The sequence below is a fragment of the Lathyrus oleraceus genome, chromosome 4 (genome assembly GCF_024323335.1).
Source record: "Lathyrus oleraceus cultivar Zhongwan6 chromosome 4, CAAS_Psat_ZW6_1.0, whole genome shotgun sequence".
Classification (NCBI taxonomy): domain Eukaryota; kingdom Viridiplantae; phylum Streptophyta; class Magnoliopsida; order Fabales; family Fabaceae; genus Lathyrus; species Lathyrus oleraceus.
The window spans coordinates 107920217-107941242 of NC_066582.1; positions in this window are offsets into that span (position 1 = coordinate 107920217).

Sequence of the window (21026 nt, forward strand, 5' to 3'; positions counted from 1 at the left end):
ATGTCTAGTCAATTTCTTCACAGTTTCTGCTTGATAGGCGGGAATTCCAGCTTCAACGGTAGCTTGTGCACAGCTATGTCGGTGTCGAGTCCTGACATATCTTGATATAACCATGAAAACACATCCACATATTCTTGTAGTAGCTTGACCATCTCCTCTTTTATGCTCTATTCCAAGGAAGCTCCAATCTTGACTTCCTTTCAATCCTCCTGAGTCATCAGATTGATCACATCCACTGATTCCTTATGAGGATGAATCATTTTTCCCCTTACTTCAAAAGTCAGGCAAATTCTTCTAGGAGTTCGCAGTCTTCCTCACCATCCTCTTCAGCTTGGTTAATCGGAAGTTCGAAGTCATAGGGAATTATAGCACTGTCGTGTTCAATGGATTTAGTTATTAATGATTTGGAAGGAAATGATGTTTTTTTCTTGTTTAGTGGGAAAATTTGAAGAATGAAAGTGATGTGGAATAATAAATTTTCCATTTTTGTTTTGTTGAATATTATTTTTCAAAAAATTGAAAAAGATGAAAGACAAAGATCTCAAATGACCTTGTATTGGTGATAAAGTCAAACGTTGAAATAAAATGGGCCCTACAAAACTATCCATATGCCTTAGGAAGGGCATGGGATTTTTTTTAAAACAAGAAATTACTTTGAACAAGAAATTATCTCCGGAATACTTTTTGCCTTCCAATTTGTAATAACAGCATCCGGAGGTCCACAAAATACCATCTTGGACAATTCCTCATCTTCATCTTCAAACGCGTTCACTTGATCATCACTTTGGAAACCAGCTTTGGAGAAAACTTCTTGGATTCTAGGAACTTTCCCTTGATGTATCTTCTGATATATGTCATGTTCAAAAGATGTTTGATATCCAAATCCATATTTATCCTTCATCTCTGGTGATTCAATCATTGTGCCCCAACTTCCAGGACAACCAGCTTCAATTGTTGCTTTCACATTCTTCCACGAGGACATGACCATCTTGGGTTCTTCAACGGGATTTGGCTTAGTCTGGACCACGTTCACCACTTCAAGGGCCTGAAGAGGATTTTCCATAATTTCTTCATCTACTTCAATGTGTCTGAATGAAGATAGATGGCTGACGGAAATATCTTCTTCTCCAGATATTGAAACCAACTTACCAGAAGTGACAAACTTCAGCTTCTGGTGGAGTGTCTAGATGACAACTCTAGTAGCATAGATCCATGGTCTACCTAAAAGATAACTGTAGGCAAGCCTAATATCCATGACCTGGAAAGTAATACGAAAAGTTTGAGGTCCAATTAGGATAGGGAGATCAATCTCTCCAATAACCGTTTTCTTAGACCCATCAAAAGCTTTCACAACAAGTGCACTTGGCCTCATCTGTACCCCTTCAATATTTAGTTGCGCCAGAGTAGCCTTTGGCAATACGTTCAGAGATGAACTTATATCCACTAGTACTTGAGCAAGAGTAACATCTGTGCACTCAATGGAGACGTGGAGAGCCATGATATGTTCTTGTCCATTGGAGGGTAAATCATCATCGACAAACATCAAACAACTACAAACATTGAGATTAGCAACCTCGTCGTCAAACTAGTTAACACTGATGTCTTCCACCATAAAATCCTCATTTAAAAACTTCGACAAAGCAGTCCCATGAGCCTCAGAATTCATAAGTAAATAAAGGATGGAGATCTTTGATGGAGTTTGGTTGAGCTGATCTACAACCTTGTAGTCATTCTTCTTAATATCCTTCAGGAACTCCCCATCTTCCTCTACAGACACTTCTTTCTTAGATGACCCTTCTCCTGCTTCTGGAGGGGATACCTCATTCCCCTTTGTTGATTCAACTGTTGTCTCACTTGCTTTTTTATAGATTACTTCATGAGAGAAAATCCTTCCACTTCAAGTTACCCCACTAGCTCCAACAATATTCACTACGCCAAATAAGGGAAAAGAGGGCGCTTATTTTGGCCTATAACAGCGCTTTTAAGCGCCCTCTAAAATGGCGTTGGCATAGGTAAAGACAGCGCTTTGTTTTCCTGGAGAAAGCGCTGTCTAAAGTGGCCCTTTAAGGGCCACATTCTAGTGCGCTTTCAGAAATAAGCGCCCTCTGGAGTGGTCCATAAAGGGCCACCTTAGAGGGCGCTTTCTGGATAAAGCGCCCTCTAAAGTTGTCAATGTAAAGCCACCTTAGAGGGCGCTTTCTGGACAAAGCGCCCTCTAAAGTTGTCAATGTAAAGCCACCTTAGAGGGCGCTTTCTGGACAAAGCGCCCTCTAAAGTTGTCAATGTAAAGCCACCTTAGAGGGCGCTTTCTGGACAAAGCGCCCTCTAAAGTTGTCAATGTAAAGTGTTTAGAGGGCGTTTCCTACAGAAAGCGCCCTCTAAAGTGTTAGTTATTTTAAAAAAATTTGTTTGAAAAACAGTGGGTATTTAATTGGGAACCTATTCGCATGCTGCAAAAGTGTAAAATTCATATTGATTTCATCCTTTAATCCAATGTTATACACCATTAATCCATTGATATATACAACATGAATCCATTTATATACAACATTAATCCTCCATATATACAACATTAATATATGATTCTTTGATCAACAATATACAACAACATATTCATGATTTAGTAAAACTAGTACAACAACAATATACAACATATATACAACAACAACATACAACAACAACATTCCATACATATATGTACAACAATATACAACCTAGCTATATGATTCTTTGATCAATAATGAATTGACACAATTCATCCTTCATTTCATCCAAATGAGCTCTTGAGTAAGATTTGTATTCGTCAAAGTACTACAATTAAGAGAATAAAACATATTCAAGATTTAGTAACAAATTAGATGAAATATCCGATAATATTAAAATAAACCCTAAGTTATTATTCCATACCATTTTTGGGATGTCTATACGATTCAACGCAATGATATCTCTCATAAATCTCAATACAAAAAATCCGCAATCGACCGAATTGTTTTGCTGAGGACACTACACAGAAAAACAAACAATATATATATAGTTAATTTCTTACAAACACTATTATAAGCAAAAAATAAACACAATTATAATTAAGCAAAAATAAGATACTTAATATATACCTCAACTCTGACCCAGGTAATGTCCTTCCTATTACGATAATTCTTTTTCGATCTAAATTTTAGTATTGCCCTAACAAAATAAAAACGTATATTGAGATCAATCTGACAGACATAATTAAATATACAAATACACACGAATATTTAGGGGAATTTCACTTACGTGTCAACCGTCTTCTTCATACTCGGATATTTACTCCAATCACCCAATAACGAATCGAGATAATACACTATTAGTCTCGAAAGATCCATAGCAACCAACACCCAGTGACCACTGTAAAATAAAACAAAAATTTAGATGAATGAAAATTTTCTACGTAAAAGATATACATAGATTAGAATGAAATTATTAGAAAGAAAATCTAACCCGTTGCCAGAATTAAACGGTAAAAAATACAAACTGGGTGTAGTATTATCGCCGGCCGCCATGAATCTATCGACTAGATCATTCTTTACGGATGTTGGATTTTTCGTTATTAACGTTGTGTTGATACGGGAAGCAGCAATAAAATTGAAACGGTTACACAATTCAGTTCCCCGCACCAATGTGTCATACATATACCTTAAATAGAAATATAATAAACATTAGACTACTCATTGAAATGTGTAAATAAATTGTTCAACTAAGTAAATTATAGATTTCAACTAAGTAAATTATAGATTGATCGGAGTACCATATGTATGTATGAATGACAACGATGCCCAATTCGTCGTGTTCAAAAAGTTGTTGCATGTCCTCCTTTGCAATTATTTCGGAATGAGCAAATCCGAAAACACCTTCATCAAAATCTACACTATGAATGGCGCCGTGCATAATATCGTACTCTTCCACCATTTTCTCAAGACGCATCATAATTTGAGATTTTGTCCCGGACGTCGTTGGAATATCCTTACCAGCGCTTTTCAACTTTCGACCGGGAACCTAAAAATTCATATAAAATAAATCATGACTTTTTGTGATGCAACAGAATCGTTGCGTATATAATTCAATGGGTATATATATTTGTACCTCTTTTTGAGATGCAACCGACTCGATGCGTCTTGAAATCCCTTTACCAGCTTTATGTGTGGGTCTTGTAGGAGTCTAACATTACCATGTAATAAGGATTGATTAAATGTCATAATTGTAGCTGATTTGAAATGTGAATACTAAATATTCATAATCATTTAGAACATATATACCTCGGCATCTGGGAAAATTAGATCTGACGGCCAACCAACAAAGGATCCGACTGCATCTCGCATCAACGTTGTCTCTGAAACAACGTCAGGTAATGGTAGAAGCGCGTCCGTATCTAATACAAGGTCAACCGAAACTTTCATATATCCCACCGGGAGGGGATTATGGTGAAGTAATTCACCCGAAGTATTGTGCACTTTTCCCTTGCCAACTATGCGATAAGTTGGTGACGATAGATACAGCTGACAAGGTGTAATGCCCTAAACCAATAATAAATGTTATTGTTAACGTGTATATGTGTCAAGTAAAAAAGTGCTATTTTAATTTCATAATAACATATATAATTACCTCGGGAAATTTCGGTTGACAATTGATACTAGCTCGGTCACTAGTATCTTTTGCCTCGGAACCGCACCTTTCCTCTCTATACCTTGCATTCTCGTTTTGCAGTTGGAGTACTTGTGCCCTTAACTCCGCCAAGGTCTCCATCACCTCTTTGTTGGTAGGATTTTTTGTTTTTGGTTTTTTATAAAATGACGACGGAGTCACACCAAAACCCTTACCCCTCACACGACCGGAATACTCAGGAACATTTAGTACTCGACTAAGTACGCTCCTGCAATCCTGGACCTCGGTTGAAGGTAAGGTTTGGGATAAAGTCTCCTGAAATATTATTATAGGAGATTAAAAATGAATTATATGTCTAACAAAATTTTCGATATAATTAAAGAAATAATGTTACATATACTTACACATTCGTCATAAACATTTTGGACCGCTTCAACGACAGCCCCATCCTTCCCAACCCGAGCAGCCTTCCATAATACGTGCTCCGGAAGAGATGTTGCGTCACTTTTCTCCTCGACTAGCTACACATTGAATTAGATTATAAGATCATCAATTATAACATATTGTGACAATGTATAAGCTCATAGCATTTGAATATACTCACAATTCTTTGTTGTAACCGTGCATATCCCGTACGCCCTTTTTTGTACGGATACGCGGGTTTTGATGCCCTTTTCCGATTTTTGTCGCTTACTTCCTGGATAAAAAAGTTTAAGGCATATTAGAACCAAGTAACTTAACAATTGTATAATACCATAATTAATAGACATTACATGGAATTTTTCGTTTCTTCATTTGGCGACAAAGTTATCCCATTCATCGGCTGAAACAATCTCGGCATACTTCATTGGCCGTTCTGCTTCAACAAATTTTCCTTCCTCATCCTTGAGAAATTTGTTGGACAAAAAGGATCGAAATCCTCGGAGTCTTTTTCCGGCCAATTGAATACAATATTTTTGCCGGCTTTCATCGATATGAAAGGATCTCTAAAAAACATACACATGGAGTGTGTTATTATAAGTAATATTATAACAATATATGGTCAACAAATAGTCAACAAAAAAAACATATAACAATATATGGTAAGTACCTGTATCTCGGACCATATTTTTTCTTTGCCAACCTTCAATTCCGGACTTCTCCAATTATCACATGTAATCGGAATATGTTGTCGAACAAGGAAACCAATGTAACTTGCCAACATTGAACCGTTAGGCTCAAATAGTTGGTCTTCAGCACTCCAATGTACTTCAAATTTTACACCCTTGTCTCTTGCACGAATGATTGACTTCATAACAGTCAATCCTCGTTTGATTTCTTTTTCAACATTGTTACGTGATCCATTCGCGTCATGGGTATCGTCTTGGTTAGCCATTTTATCTGTAATATAGAAATGATTCAATAAGACCCAAGTAAGACAATGACCATATTCGTGAAGCTACACAAAAAACACATTCATATACCTTCCATTTCTCTCATGTTACAACAATCTAAACTCTTTTTTTTTATCATTATTGAATACAAACTCACACACACCTACTGCATACAAAAGACCAATGCAAACTTATGGTGTTTGGAACATGAACAAACTTGCATCCATAATCATCAAACTTCCAAGCACAAGCTCAAACACACTTCAAATGATATCAGTTTTCAATCAGAAATAAAAAACTCAGTTTGCCCTAAACAACATTAATCAACATAATGCACAAAATGTAAAACTCAGTTTAGAAAATGCCCTAATCAAACACATGAAGAAAGTGAACGGTAACGATGGAGAAGAGAAATACCTTCAAGGTGACGGTAACGATGGAGAAGAAAGTGAACAGTGACGGTGGACGCAGATAACTCAGTGAACGTGAACGCAGCAGCAGAAAAAGGCGACGGCGACGACGACGGTGAGGGAGGGAGAACGAACGGAGGACGAGAGTAATCGCAGTAGAGAGTAATCGCAGTAGAGAGAAAACCCAGTTACGTAAACGAAATAGCTTATAGAGAGGGAAAATAAAGAGACATGCAGTATATGTTATAATTTTAATGTTAACTAAAGGGGACCTTAGAGGGCGCTTTTTTAAAAAAAGCGCCCTCTAAAGGGGGCCTAAGAGGGCGCTTCTGAAAGCGCTCTCTAAGGCTTTCCAAAAGCGCCTTATAAACTGGAAATGTACATGGACTTAGAGAGCGCTTTTTAAAAGCGCCCTCTAAGGGTAACCTTAGAGGGCGCTTTCATTAAAGCGCCCTCTATTGGTGTCCCTCCATTTCCTCATTATTATTTTTTGGCTTCACTTTAGAGGGCGCTTTGTTACAAAAGCGCCCTCTAAAGGGGCCTAAGAGGGCGCTTCTAAAAGCGCTCTCTAAGGCTTTCCAAAAGCGCCTTATAAACTGGAAACGTACATGGACTTAGAGAGCGCTTTTTTAAAAGCGCCCTCTAAGGTTACCCTTAGAGGGCGCTTTCAATAAAGCGTCCTCTATTGGTGTCCCTCCATTTCCTCATTATTTTTTCGCTTCACTTTAGAGTGCGCTTTGTTACAAAAGCGCCCTCTAAAGTGCGTTGTCTATTCCAGTAGTATGCTCCTTATTTTTTCTCTTCACTTTAGAGTGCGCTTTTGTAATAAAGCGCCTTCTAAGGGGCGCTGTCTATTCCAGTTTTTGGCGTAGTGATTGGTCACGTCTGACTCCTTCAAGATCATTGTTTTATCACACACATAAACAGTGGGGTCATAGTTTCAAGGAATTGATTTGGTACTATTAAATTAGAATAGAGAAGGAACATGGATAACCATTGGCTCGATTTTCTTCACTGGTGTTGTATTGGTGTTTCTCTGATAAGGAACCTCTAAAGGCTTGGGGAGTTTTTCTTGATCAAATATAGGCACAATCACAACAACATCTTCATCAATCTTCACTATGGTAAATTGAACAAATCGTTGATCCATCAAACCCTAAAGACAAACTTTGAATTCAACACACTGATATGGGTTAGATGAACACACCACACATTTATCATGCACTTCTTTCATCAATTCTGCTTCGACCAATTTATCATGGACCACTGCCAAGGGAATCTTCAAATAGAACACATCATTTATCAAGATTTCATCAGTTAAACTTTATATAACATTGGCGCATGGACCACCATGTTTAGGAAAATTATTTTTCCCCATATTCAGAACATCAGGAAAAGACAGTATTTTCCAGTCTATTAACTCCTGGACTCGGAGCTTGAACACTCGGCAATTCTCTGTCGTATGACCGTCTGAGTTGTCATAAAAGGCACATCTGACATTTTCATCATACCAAGGCTTGTAAGGCTTCGACATTGGTGGTAGTCCTTTGGGCACAATCGTTCCATCCTGAATCAGATAAGGTAACCATTGAGTGTGCGTCATAGGGATATGTGTGATATTTGTATTATTGTATTGTTGGTAAGGCCTTTCTTGATTTGGTCATTATTGTTGGACTAGACGTTGTTGATTGTTCTGTTGATGATTTCTCTACTGGTATTGAGGTAGAGGAGCTTGGTACTAAGGCATTTGAGCTGGGATAGGAGCGGGAGCAACTGGACGATAAGGCATAGTTGGATACTGAGTGGTTTCTACTTAAGGGTACTCGAAATAAGGTATGGGAGCAGGAACCCTTGGTGGTTCCCTCCCCCTCTAATAAGATATGGCACTAGTCCCTCCTTCTTTCCTCTTGAGTCCATTGAATAACTTCTTCAATATTTCTTAACCACTGGTACCTCCCTGAATCTTACCACTCTTCAACCCTTCTTCTATTCTTTCTCCCACAATCACCATGTCAGAGAATTTTGTAGATACACTACTAATTAGTCTTTAATAATATTTGCCCTACAAAGTTCCCATGAATATGTGAATTAATTTGAGATCAAATAATGGTGGGTGTACCCTTGAAGCCAATTCTCACCATCATTGTGTATATTCTTTAAAAGATTCATTGTCCTATTGAGCCATACTCTAGAGTTGAGTACGGTTCGGCGCCATGTCAGTATTGTATTTGTATTGCTTTGCAAACGCTATGTCCAAACTCATCCCAGGTGCGTATGCTGCTGCATTCTAATTGCATGTATCAATTCAGAGATGCTCCAGTTAGGCTACCTTGAAAAAATGGATCATAAGTTTGTCATCTCTGGCATAAGCAGCCATTTTTCTACAATACATTTTCAGATGTATATTAGGACACATGAGGCCTTTATACTTATCAAATTCTAGCGCCTTAAACTTTGGAGGAATCACCACGTCTAGCACTAGACAGGTATCCAGAGCACTTAAATGGGTTGAGTTATGTCCTTCAAGGTTTCTTAGCTTTTCTAAATAAAAGGTCCTTTATTCGGTAAGTGGGACAAGAACCACTTAGAAGAGGAGCGCAACACTGGACCCCCCCCCCCCTTCTTTTCATTTCTCTAATGGATGGAGTGATAAACACCTGCAAGCAAGGTGGGAATGGGATTTTTGAGTAGGAAGATGCGTATATAAGTTATGTCCACGAAATCATCAATGTTCGGGAACAAAACAACCCCATATATTATTAAGGCTAGCACAAGATTGAAGGAGACCCAGTCTTCTTTACTTTTGAAGGACAAAGATTTTTCCACTAAGAACTTCAAAGAGAAACCCAAAATGTCTCCTTTTGGCCGAAGATTAGTTGTCACTTCTGCCTTATCCAAATGTAGAGTCGAAGTTATTAGTTGGTGTTGATTCTAAGAGTTGGCAGCAATTTTGGTAAAACAAAGAGTGTTCACAAGATGTCATGTGTGATGTCTTAACATGAGATATCCTATGTACTTTCTGGAGTTGAAGAACATATGCAAGCAGGATTGTTTCAGAATGCCACATACATTGACAAGGCTTCTGATATTGGATGTACCTGCTGGAGTTGAAGAACATATACTGCAGGATTGTTTTAGTTGACATACTCATTGTTATGGTAACTGATATGGTTGTACCTGCTATAAAAGGAAACTCGATTATGCAGGATTTTTCCAGATGTCAGACCCGATGTCATGACATCTTGCACACAGAACATTCAATATGAATGTCTGGTGTTTTGTGATTGCACAATTGGTGGCAATCATTGGTTGATTGAAGATATGGCTAGATGGCGCATTCTGTCAGGGATATCAACCAGATTTATTTATTTTCCAAGGAGATCTTTACATCTGATATGAAAAGATTTGATTGGAAAATATATTTAGGGTTTTCAAGATGTCCAATGTTTCTATAAAAAGGGACTCAGAAAACCTGATTGAACACACAACCAAGACTGAGCGAAATCTAGAGAGAGAGCTAGGGTTTGTGTTTGTAGGTCATTCAAGTCATCCATTCATGATTGAATTGGACTGATTTGTCTTCTTGATCAAAGCTTTGAAGCAAGGTCAAGAGTGTGTCTTCTTGATTGAAACTGTAAAGTAAAATCAAGAATATTGTAATTGAAAAGTATTTTCTTTTCACAAGGGATTGTTGTTTAAAATCACGGGTGTGTGATTGTAAGGGAAGTGAGTGGGTTCTCATATCTAAGAGTGCTTAGGTAGAAATTGCACGGGTAGAGATTAGGTGAGAAAGACTGTAACTTGGTGAAGTGTACGGATAGTCTTTGAACAAATTCTATTATAGTGGATTTCCTTCCTGGCTTGGTAGCCCCCAGACGTAGGTGAGTTGCACCGAACTGGGTTAACAATTGCTCGTGTTATTTGTTTTACCATTCTGTTTCTGTTTATCCATTGTTTATAACCAGATATCAGTGTCGTGACATTACCTTCGACATCTTATATCTGATACCAGAATTTCAATTGGTATCAGAGCAGGCATCCTGCTCTGGTTCTGGGTGAGATCTAGGGGCAATACTTTCTGGTACAATGGAGAGAGATGGAGGATCTGTTCATAGGCCACCAATTTTGGATGGTTCTAACTATGACTATTGGAAACCTAGAATGGTAGCGTTTCTGAAATCCCTTGATAACAAGGCTTGGAAAGCTGTGCTAACAGGTTGGGTGCATCCTGTCATTACTGATGAAGGAGTAGACACCACTGAGAAGAAGCTTGAAGAACAATGGTCCAAGGAGGAGGAGGATCTTGCTCTTGGAAATTCTAAAGCTTTGAATTCCATCTTCAATGGAGTGGACAAGAATATTTTCCGGCTGATAAATAACTGTGAAATAGCCAAAGAGGCTTGGGACACTCTCAAGACCACTCATGAAGGCACATCCAGGGTAAAGATGTCTAGACTTCAGCTGCTCACCTCCAAGTTTGAAAACTTAAGAATGAAAGAAGATGAAAATATTCATGAATTTTACATGAGCATTCTTGAAATTGCCAATGCCTCTGGAGCCTTGGGCGAGAAGATGTCAGATGAAAAGCTTGTAAGAAAAATATTAAGATCACTCCCCAAGAGATTTGCTATGAAAGTCACAGCCATAGAAGAATCTCAAGACATCTCAAATATGAGAGTAGATGAGCTAATTGGGTCCCTCCAAACATTTGAGATGGGAATATGTGATGGAGCTGAAAAGAAGGCCAAGAGCATAGCATTTATGTCAAATGCCGAAGAGGAAGATGAGGTAGATGGTCATGACATTGATGAAGACCTGGCAAATGAGATAGCAATGCTGGGAAGACAGTTCAACAGACTAATGAAAAAGGTAGATGTCAGAGCTAAGGGCAATGTCAAAAACATCACAGATATCAGTGTCGTGACATTACCTTCGACATCTTATATCTGATACCAGAATTTCAGTTGGTGTTTAGGGAATTCCCATAGACCGGTCTTAGGAATTTCATCTTTGATACTAATGTTTGTTATGTCTGAGAACTCTTCTGGTGTTGGCACCAACTAGAAGTTCTAAAATGTGAAACATCTCAAGGGAGGATCATAGAATTGTGCCAAAATGAAAATGGCCCAAACATCCACCTTGGTGTTCATTATAGCCAAAAGATCACCATACTTAACCTGAAAGTTGTTCCTTCTGACCTTAGTCATGTCTAAGACCAACCTTTTGAACAACTCTAGCTTTGGATTCCTGAATTTGAAAGAATAATTACTTTTCTGATTGGCACCCATGTCTTTTGAATTCCTGCAACAACAAAGTATTTAGGTTCCTTCAAAATATGCACATGCTAAATTTTTTTGATCATAAAATGCTCATGTTTATCTATGCGCAGTTAGGTATGTGATCATTGGAACATTCTGATTAATCATTTTAGGGGGAAAAGTTCCAGGTAAAGGAAATCCACCCCCGGGTAGGCTCTAGGGTTTAAAAAGGTTCCTAGAGTCATGGACCCTGTTCGAGCATATTATCATCAAAAAGAATAATCATAAGACAATAATATTCTCAAGAGGATCTATTCTAGGAACTTAGTATCAACCCAATGAGTCCTAAGTCTCGTAGGTCAACACTACACAACCATCGACTCTACAGTTCTATATACGGTTCCCAGAGTCATGGATCCCATCTGACGATATTATCGTTAGAATAACTAATCGTAAGACATTATCTATTATGACTGAGGTCTTCATATCAACCAACGAGTCCTAAGTCTCACAAGTCAATACTACACAACCATCGGTCCTAAAATCCATTGGTTTAAGGTTCTATAAAAGGTCCTCAGAATCATGGATCGAGGTTTAAAATATAACTGCCAGAATGACTAATAGTAAGATAGTAATACTTTCAAGGGATTTCATATGAGTGGGGTTCTCACATAAACCCTACGAGTTTGATGTCTCTTAGGTCAACACTACATAACCACCATCCTAAATTAAGTTTTCCACTAGCTCGGGTGTAGATCTTTTACTCACATAATGTCAATAATCCAGAAAGTTCCAACGATACCATATAACATCGTACAACAATTGGAAATACAGGGAATAAGGGCATATAAACATAAAGTAGATAAGAAGCAAACAAACAAATAAAAGCAAACACTCAAACACAAAACAAACTAAACTAGGGTGGACTCGCTTAGGCTATTCCCCAGCAAAGCCGCCAACTGTCGCGATGTGAAAAATACCTGAGCGTAAGGAATGCTTGAAATAAAAACAAAACAGAGTCGCCACTGAACTTTATTTATTCCCAAAGAGGGAAAAGGGAAAATATCGATAAAACCCACAAAAAACAAAAAGAAATGGTCGTCACAACCAAATCGGGTTCGGAAGTCGGTTATGTAAAGGGAAGATATTAATACCACTCACATCTGTTGTACTTAAAGTGAGCTATTTAGTTAGTTTCATATAAGAGTGTTAATGTGATATTAGTTTGTAATCTTCTACTTATCGAGTGAGAAAAGAGAAAAGAAGAAATTTTTTATTAAAGGGGTGCCTGACAAGATTTCTCAATCCGGCTCCTACGTATACCCAGATGCTATGGAGAACTTACATAGTTTTACTTAGAAAGAACTATTAGGTTGATTGCTTTTAAGGAGTGATCCTTTAGACATATTGAGTGACTAAACCTTTACTTATTTCTCACTCTTGGAGCCGGAAGTATTTAATTGTTTCACGACGATATGGGTAATCATACTCATTTCTGAAAATGTTTTCAAAGTCGCGCAAGGGCGAAAAAAACAAGTTTGATTTGTTGAATTGCTTTTAAGTGGAGACAAACATCCAAACAGGGAGCTCTACTGCAGTTCTCAAATGTCTGAAAAGCAAGAGGCCTAAGCCAAATCACTCTATTTTCATCCAAAAGTTTATTTATGAAAAATGTGTGGTAAATTAAGTCAGAGTTCATTAACGGAAGACAATTATTCACATAGGGAGCTTTACTGCAGTACCCAAATAATCGGGAAAGAAAAGGTCGATACCCAATCAATATTTTTCTTCTATAAGAAAAATGACTTAATTCAGATAACTATTATATATTTATATGGAAGACGAATGTTCGAACATATAGCTCTACAGTAGTACCCTAATATTTGAAAAAGAGAAAAGTTAAACCTAATCAGATTCTTCCATTTTTATTGTGAAAAAGTTTTAAAAAGAGGAACGACTTAATGTTGGATCAAGTGTCTGAAGTTGATTTATGAAAATAATTTGGAATAATCGGGGAAATGCTCGACTTTGCATTCAATTCAGATTTGATTTAGGGGAAAATACTCGACATTGGAGTGAATGTTTATTTTTGTTCTTTTCTGAAAAAGGTTCATTTTAATCTTTGGATTATAAATCAATTAACAGAATAAAAATAAATGAAAGTGGTAAACTTATTACACATCAAAGGAATGGGGGTATAGTTTGTCAAAATGGGGATACAGTACAACAATTTAACAAAAAACAAACTCAATAAACAACTATAAATAACAAAATCTCATTGTAAGAAGGCCCAAGAGAAAGTCAAGGGAACAAAATAAAATCGGAGTTTTGAACTACTCAGTTTAGAGTTATGTTAAGAAATTATAAAGTGATTCATGTAGGAATCACTCTATTTGAGGTTGATCAACAAAACTCTATGTGTTTAAGTAACTTCTGAAGTTAAATTGAATTTTTAACTCTGAAATTGCAATGCATATGTGAAAAATTGATGATTTAAGCGACATTTTTAAAGGCAAAAAGAAAACGAAAGTTTAAACTACTGAATATAGTATTATGTTAAGAAATCTTAAAGCGATTAATATAGGAATCACCCTATCTGAGGTCGGTCAATAAAACTTTATGCGTTTAAGCAATTTCTGAGATTATTAAATTTTTAACCCCGAAATTGCAATGCATCTGTTAAAAATTGATGAGATAAATAAATCAAATTTTCTAATTAATAATTAAAACTCATTTAATTAATTAATTAATTAAATCCATAAACAAATAAAACACTAATTACAATCTCTTAATAAAATCAAGATGAAGAAAATAAATCAAGTGGGTGCAAGTGAATCAAGGGGTGTAAAAATAAATATAGGCCTAAGCCTAATTGACAATGCTAACCCTACTTAAATAATAAATAAATAAATAAATAAAACAAATTTTGATGAAAGGGGCAGCACCCTTTATTTTTGTTTTTTTAAGTATTGCAAAAAAATTACTATTCACTAATTATTGGCCGACACATGGCAAGGAGGAAAAGAGTAAAACAAAAACTCTTTGAACGTTACCTCTCTCGCTCACTTATTTGCTGCAGAAAGACATAAAAAAACTGCAAGTTCAAATTTCATCTCACCTATAATAAACAAACTCCACAATAATATTAAGATTCAAAACAAGCAAAACCAACTAAAATGAGAAACAAGCTTGAAATTAGATGAAGAACAGTTTTCTTTACGTTGTTATTGTGAAGGCCAACCGAAAACGAATATGAGGTTTTGTAATAAGGGTGAAACACGAGTTCGAAGGGAAGGGACCGCCAGTTTATGTTGAAATGGTACATATCATGTTTTGAAGCAACCATTTTTTTAAGTTGTGGGAAAGTTCAAGGTGATGAAGTTATGGTAAATGAAAGGCGATGTTGTTTCATAGTTGTGGTTGTTGGTGGAGAGCATGAAATGTGTGTTTCAAGCGAGATAATAAAGGCGGGATGGTTGTTTTGTGGAGCTGCAAGGTGAAAGAGGTGTAGTTGATGGTGGAAGATCTTGATGAAGGAAAATATGGGTTTGTTGGTTGCTGAAGGATGCAGATGAAGCAAACGATGATATGCTATCATTGAAGAGTGATCGCGATTAGATAGTGAACATTATTATGTTTGGTGGGTCGTGGTTTTAGTTTGTGCTTGGGCGGAGGATGGTGGAAGAAGTTTATAGTTTATGTGCAGGGAGTGAGGAGGGTCATATGTAAATTGATGTGCAGAGTGAGGAAGATGGTTAGGCGATGAAGGTGGGAGATGGAGAGGAGAGTATGAGAGTTGAAGATAGAAATTGTGCGAGGTTAGTGGTGTGGATTTTTCTTGTGCAGAGAGAGCTTTTTGAGTTGGTTATTTTTATGTGCAAAATATTTGTTCAGTGAGGGTCATGTGTGTAGTTCATCATGTGAGGAGAGAGAGTTGGAATTAGTTTAAGGGAGAGAGAAGAGTATCATTCTTTCTCATGAAAAAGAAAAAAAAAAGAAAAAAAAGTCTTAAAAATATGTTTGGAGTCTATTGGAGTGGGACACATTTTCTATTGGTGATAGAGAGAGTAAAAGATTCCTCTCTATGCAGTTGGCAATTCATTTTTGTTTCTTCCTTGGATGTGTGGCCCCAATTGAATAGAGAGAAATAAATATTTTTTATTTTCTAAATTTTAATGCATTTACTAAATAAATATTTTTTGAATTATAAAAAAGCTTTTGACAACTAAATTAAAAACAAACAACTAAAATCAAACTAAAGACAGAGTTAATTCTAAGTAATTCTACCGATTATTTGGCTAAAAAACAAAAATAAACGGATTAAAAATGAATAAAAATCGGACGTAAAAGTGCCTTAAAAACAATACTGAATGCATTAAAATGATCAGTCCAAAATAAACTTCTTGGAAACATACAATTTTTGATCAAATTTTGAAATAAAAAATAATTTGTTAAAAGGCTCAGGCTAATCAAAATGCGATCGACAAAGTAGTCAAAAAAATAAAACGAGAACAACAGGTTAAACTACGGGAATCATAGATTAAGAATACTGATGTATGCAAGCTTGATTTTGAATTTTTTTGGCCACTAATTCGACGTATATTTGAGAAACGGTTCAACCGGTCAGTTTGTAGATTCAAAAAATTATTTCGAGCGATATTCTAAAAAAATGTTGAATGAAATGCGTGTTATGATGAGTAAAATTGCAGGTGTCTTGTGAATGCATTGAATTATTGACTAAATAATTATGAATAGATAATTATATGCGAATAGATCTCTCTTGGATCATTTTCTTCTAATTCTCAAGTATAATCAAGACCCTACAGAGATTCAGATGACATTAATACTCTTGATTGTCACCCTCTGGACCTTCAAAATATGATGCAATGTAAATGGTGATGGACTAAAATTAAGAAATCAAGTCTTTTGATTTCTTAATCAATAGATGACTGAATGAATGTCATCAAGACTAGATAAAATGTTAGAACTCTTAACTATTCATCTAAACCCTGATGAATGCTTTTAATTAAAAGAATGTATGATAAATTAGGAGTGAACATGTTATGCTGATGAGAGTGAAAAACTTAGGGTAAAGTTTTGGATATGACACGTAAAATAAGAGAATTAACAACTTTCTAGTAAAATTAGAATTAAGTAAATAAATGCACATCCGATCATGGAGTGTTTGTGAAATGCTTAAGTGAACAAGATCAAATCATCGTATGCATATATATATAATATATAATATATATATATATTATATATATATATATATATATATATATAATATATATATATATATATGGATGATTTGTTGATAACAGGATCAAATTAAATTGAAATGACAAAGTTCAATATTAGCATGAACAATGAATTTGAGATGTCAGACCTAAGAGACTTGGCCTATTTTTCAAGATAAAGAGTTTGTAAACACAAAACAAGGAGTTTCTTGCACCATAACAAATCTGCATAAAATATCTTGAAGAAATTGAAACCGTACAATTACTCCCATGGAAACAGGAATCAAACTAAATAAGGACTCGAATGATAAATTGGTTGATGGAACCTTGTACAAGCAGATCATTGTCTCACTAAGGTACCTAGGCAACACTATAACTGATATTTCATATATTATGGGCTTGATAAGCATATACACATGAAATTTACTTGCACCTAAAAGAATCCACAAATCCATCAAAGGCACGACAGACCATGAAATACTCATGACAAATTAGAAGAACTCAAGAGAGGCAAAGACATATGGCTATTCTGATTCAAATTGGGAAAGAGATCAATATGGAAGAAAAGTACATTTGGTTACTTTTTAATGATTGGAGAAGCTCTAATTTCATTGATCTAAAAAATGTAAGGAATAATGGCTCTATCATCATGTGAAGTACAATATGTTGTACCCTCCAATGCAACTTGCCAAGTAGTGTGAATTTAAATACCATTGGAAGAGTTAAATTTCAGTGAAGTTGTTAAGATCAATACTTTTGTTGAGAACAAATTAGTAATTGATATATAAAATCATCCAATGAGTCATAGTAGGAGCAAGCATATAGAAATAAGATACTTTTCCTAAGAGATCAAATTGGCAAAGAGAAGTTGAAGATTGAATATTGCAAGACTAAGCTACAACTTGCCAATATACATGACCATTGAAGAAAGAAAGGCTTGAATGTCTCAAACGATTGATGAGAATGATAATATTAAGTTATCTGAATTAGGAGAAGTATTGGAAATATAATCTAACAATAGTGACAATTTGATTGTGTTGCGAGTAGGTGACTTGCAACACAAACAAACCATCACAACTTTATAGTTTGAAAAATTAGTTAATTAGTTAGTTCTTTGGCTATATACATTCTCTCTATAATTTGTAACACATTCAGATCAATTTTCAATAAACATTATCCTTACCTTAATTTCATTTTAAATCACTCTAAATTCATCTATTCCTACTTATGCAGGTTGTCTCATGTGTCAAGCTATCACAACATTGTTAAAGAGATTCTTGACTAATTTGGATACTAGGTTTACCCCACGTTTTATGACACCGTTCTAAAATACACCATTTATGATCATAAGACCACTTGCAATAATATCTCTAGAGAAATGAATGTTTTTTGAAAACCAGCTAATCTCCGTAGAGATTTTTCTAAAAGTAAAAAAAGAAATATTCATAAATTTGAATGAGTTGAAAGGAAAGAAGTGACTCCAAAAACTCAAAGGGCATAAAAGAGAATGAAGAGGAAAATGTGAAATTTAAGTGTAATTCGAGAAGTGAATTAAGGTCTCTATTTATAGTGAAAAGTCTTTCGTCAGCCTATGAATGAACGATCCAAATCATTTAATCATTATAGATATGGATTGTCAAATAAAATATATGAGAGAGAATTTGGAAAGTGAAGACTCAAGCAAATAAAAACGTGAGAGATAGATCAAAAAGTGGAGGCTCAATCAAATCCATTTATTCAACGGTCATAACTTGTTCGGTTAAAAATGATAGTTTGAGATATCGTGACAATTTCGAGTTTAATTACTTCCACAACATAAATAATTAAAAAATATGAAAGTTCTCAAACACAAGATTCAACTCTTTTTTTTTAATTTACCGTTCACATTTATATTTTAACACATATTTTCACAAATATTCTAACATTAATTATATAAACAATCCATAAATGGGATGTGTATCTGGTAAAAATATGAAAGATAAAAACGAATATTCTGATAAAAAATCAAATTTTTGACCCAAATAGCCCACTTTTTCAAAAAAAATCCCAAAATAACCCACTTTACAAATTATTTCCCAAATAACCCCACTTTGAAGAGATGGCGCCAGATGAATTGGCGTCTGCTCTCTAAGTTAAAGAGGTGGCGCCAATTGGATTGGCTTATGCACCTAGTGCTGCTAATCCAATTGGCGCCTGTGAGTTAGGTTTTAATGGAGGCGCCAATTGGTTTGACACCTATGTGTGTTTCATAATTTTTTTTGAAAAACATTGTACATTTTAGATGAAAGTCGAAATCGGACCAATTGATATTAATATTAATATGTGTTTACATACGATAACCAAAAAGACTAATGTCGTTGACCGAGATGACCTAATCGACCTCTGGTCCCACATCCCCTAGCTACTCGAACGCGTGGCCGTAACCCACGTTGATGATTCACCCCATGTGTTTGAGTATTTGAGGTCCCAGGAACATCACCACCACCTGCAGGAGATTGCCTAAGATATTCAGACAAATTCGTGCAATCCTGTGTATGCAATGAAGCGCTACCACCATAGCTGAGTTCGTGACCCATGCCAGAGTAGTTGGGTTTTGCTTGAGTTATTGGAGGGTGACCATGACGATTGAAGGGAGACATTGGTCTGAATGATGCGGCGAGGAAAGGTTGAAATGATTATTGTGGTGTTTGGTATCCATATTGTTGTTGTCTGTTTTGATTTTGTGATGTTTGAGCTTCTTGGATATAGTATGAGAAGGGACGGTTGGTGTTAAATGATCGTTGGGTGTTTTGGCTAAGACGGCTATGGTAGGGTGATGTGTTGGGTGCATAACGATGTTGGGTGTCTTGATGATGATCTACTTGTTGATGGTGGTACGAGGTATGCTCTTGGTATTGTGGTTGGATGTTTGACATGTAAGGATTGTAGGTTTGTGTGTTTATGGACCAGAAATTTTGATGGATAGGGGGTTGTGAGTAACTGGTCTGACAATGTTGTTGGGGGTTAGATGTTGAACCTTCTTGTGTGTAAGTTACCTGGTGTGGGTCGTATAGGTACATATCCTTGGCGAGGAACTCAAATCCTAATATTCAAATTGATGGAACATGGTTATACGGAAAATACAAGGATACTTTGCTTATGGTTGTTGCATAAGATGGAAACAATAATGTCTTTCCCATTGTCTTTGCTCAGGTTGAAGGTGAAACCGCTGGTGGTTAGGGTTTCTTCCTTAGTCATCTCAGCACACATGTCACTCCACAAGCCAGTCTCTGTTTGATTTCAGATAGACATGCTTCCATTGAAAGTGCTTACAATAACCATGATAACGGATGGCATAATCCTAATTTTACCCATGTTTATTGCATTAGATATATCGCACAAAACTTCATGCGTGCAATCAAAGACAAGAACCTTCACAAAAAAGTAGTGAATGCAGGGTATGCTCTAACTCAACCGTCATTTCAATATTATCGTGAAAATATTAGTTTATCTAATGCAAATGCAGGAAGGTGAGTGGATAACATACCATTAGAGCAGTGGACAATGGCATTTGACAGAAGATGTCGATGAGACCACATGACAACAAACCTTGTGGAATGCATGAACAGTGTATTCAAAGGCATTAGAAATCTACCAATAACCACATTGGTCAGAACAACCTATTTTAGGTTGACATCTACCTTCACAACCAGAGGTGAAAGATGGAGTGTAGTGTTAATGTCAGGTCAATTATTCAGTGAATGTTGTATGAAAGTGATGAAAGAGGAAACTATCAAAGCTAGCACACACGCGGTTACAATATTTTACCGTCATAAGCAAAATTTCAGTGTATAGGAAACAATGAACCACAATGACGGAATGCCCAATTTATCTTATGATGTCAAACTAAACAAAAGTTGGTGCGACTGTGGAAAGTTTCAGGCCTTCCGTATTCCTTGCTCCCATATCACTGTGGCATACGCACATACTCGTCAGGACGCTTACAACCATATATCTGATGTTTACAAGGTCATTGTCGTCATGAATGTATATAACGAAAGCTTCTCAGTGCTAGCAATGGAGGAATATTGGCCTCCATATCAAGGGGAGTAGTTTGGCACAACGATG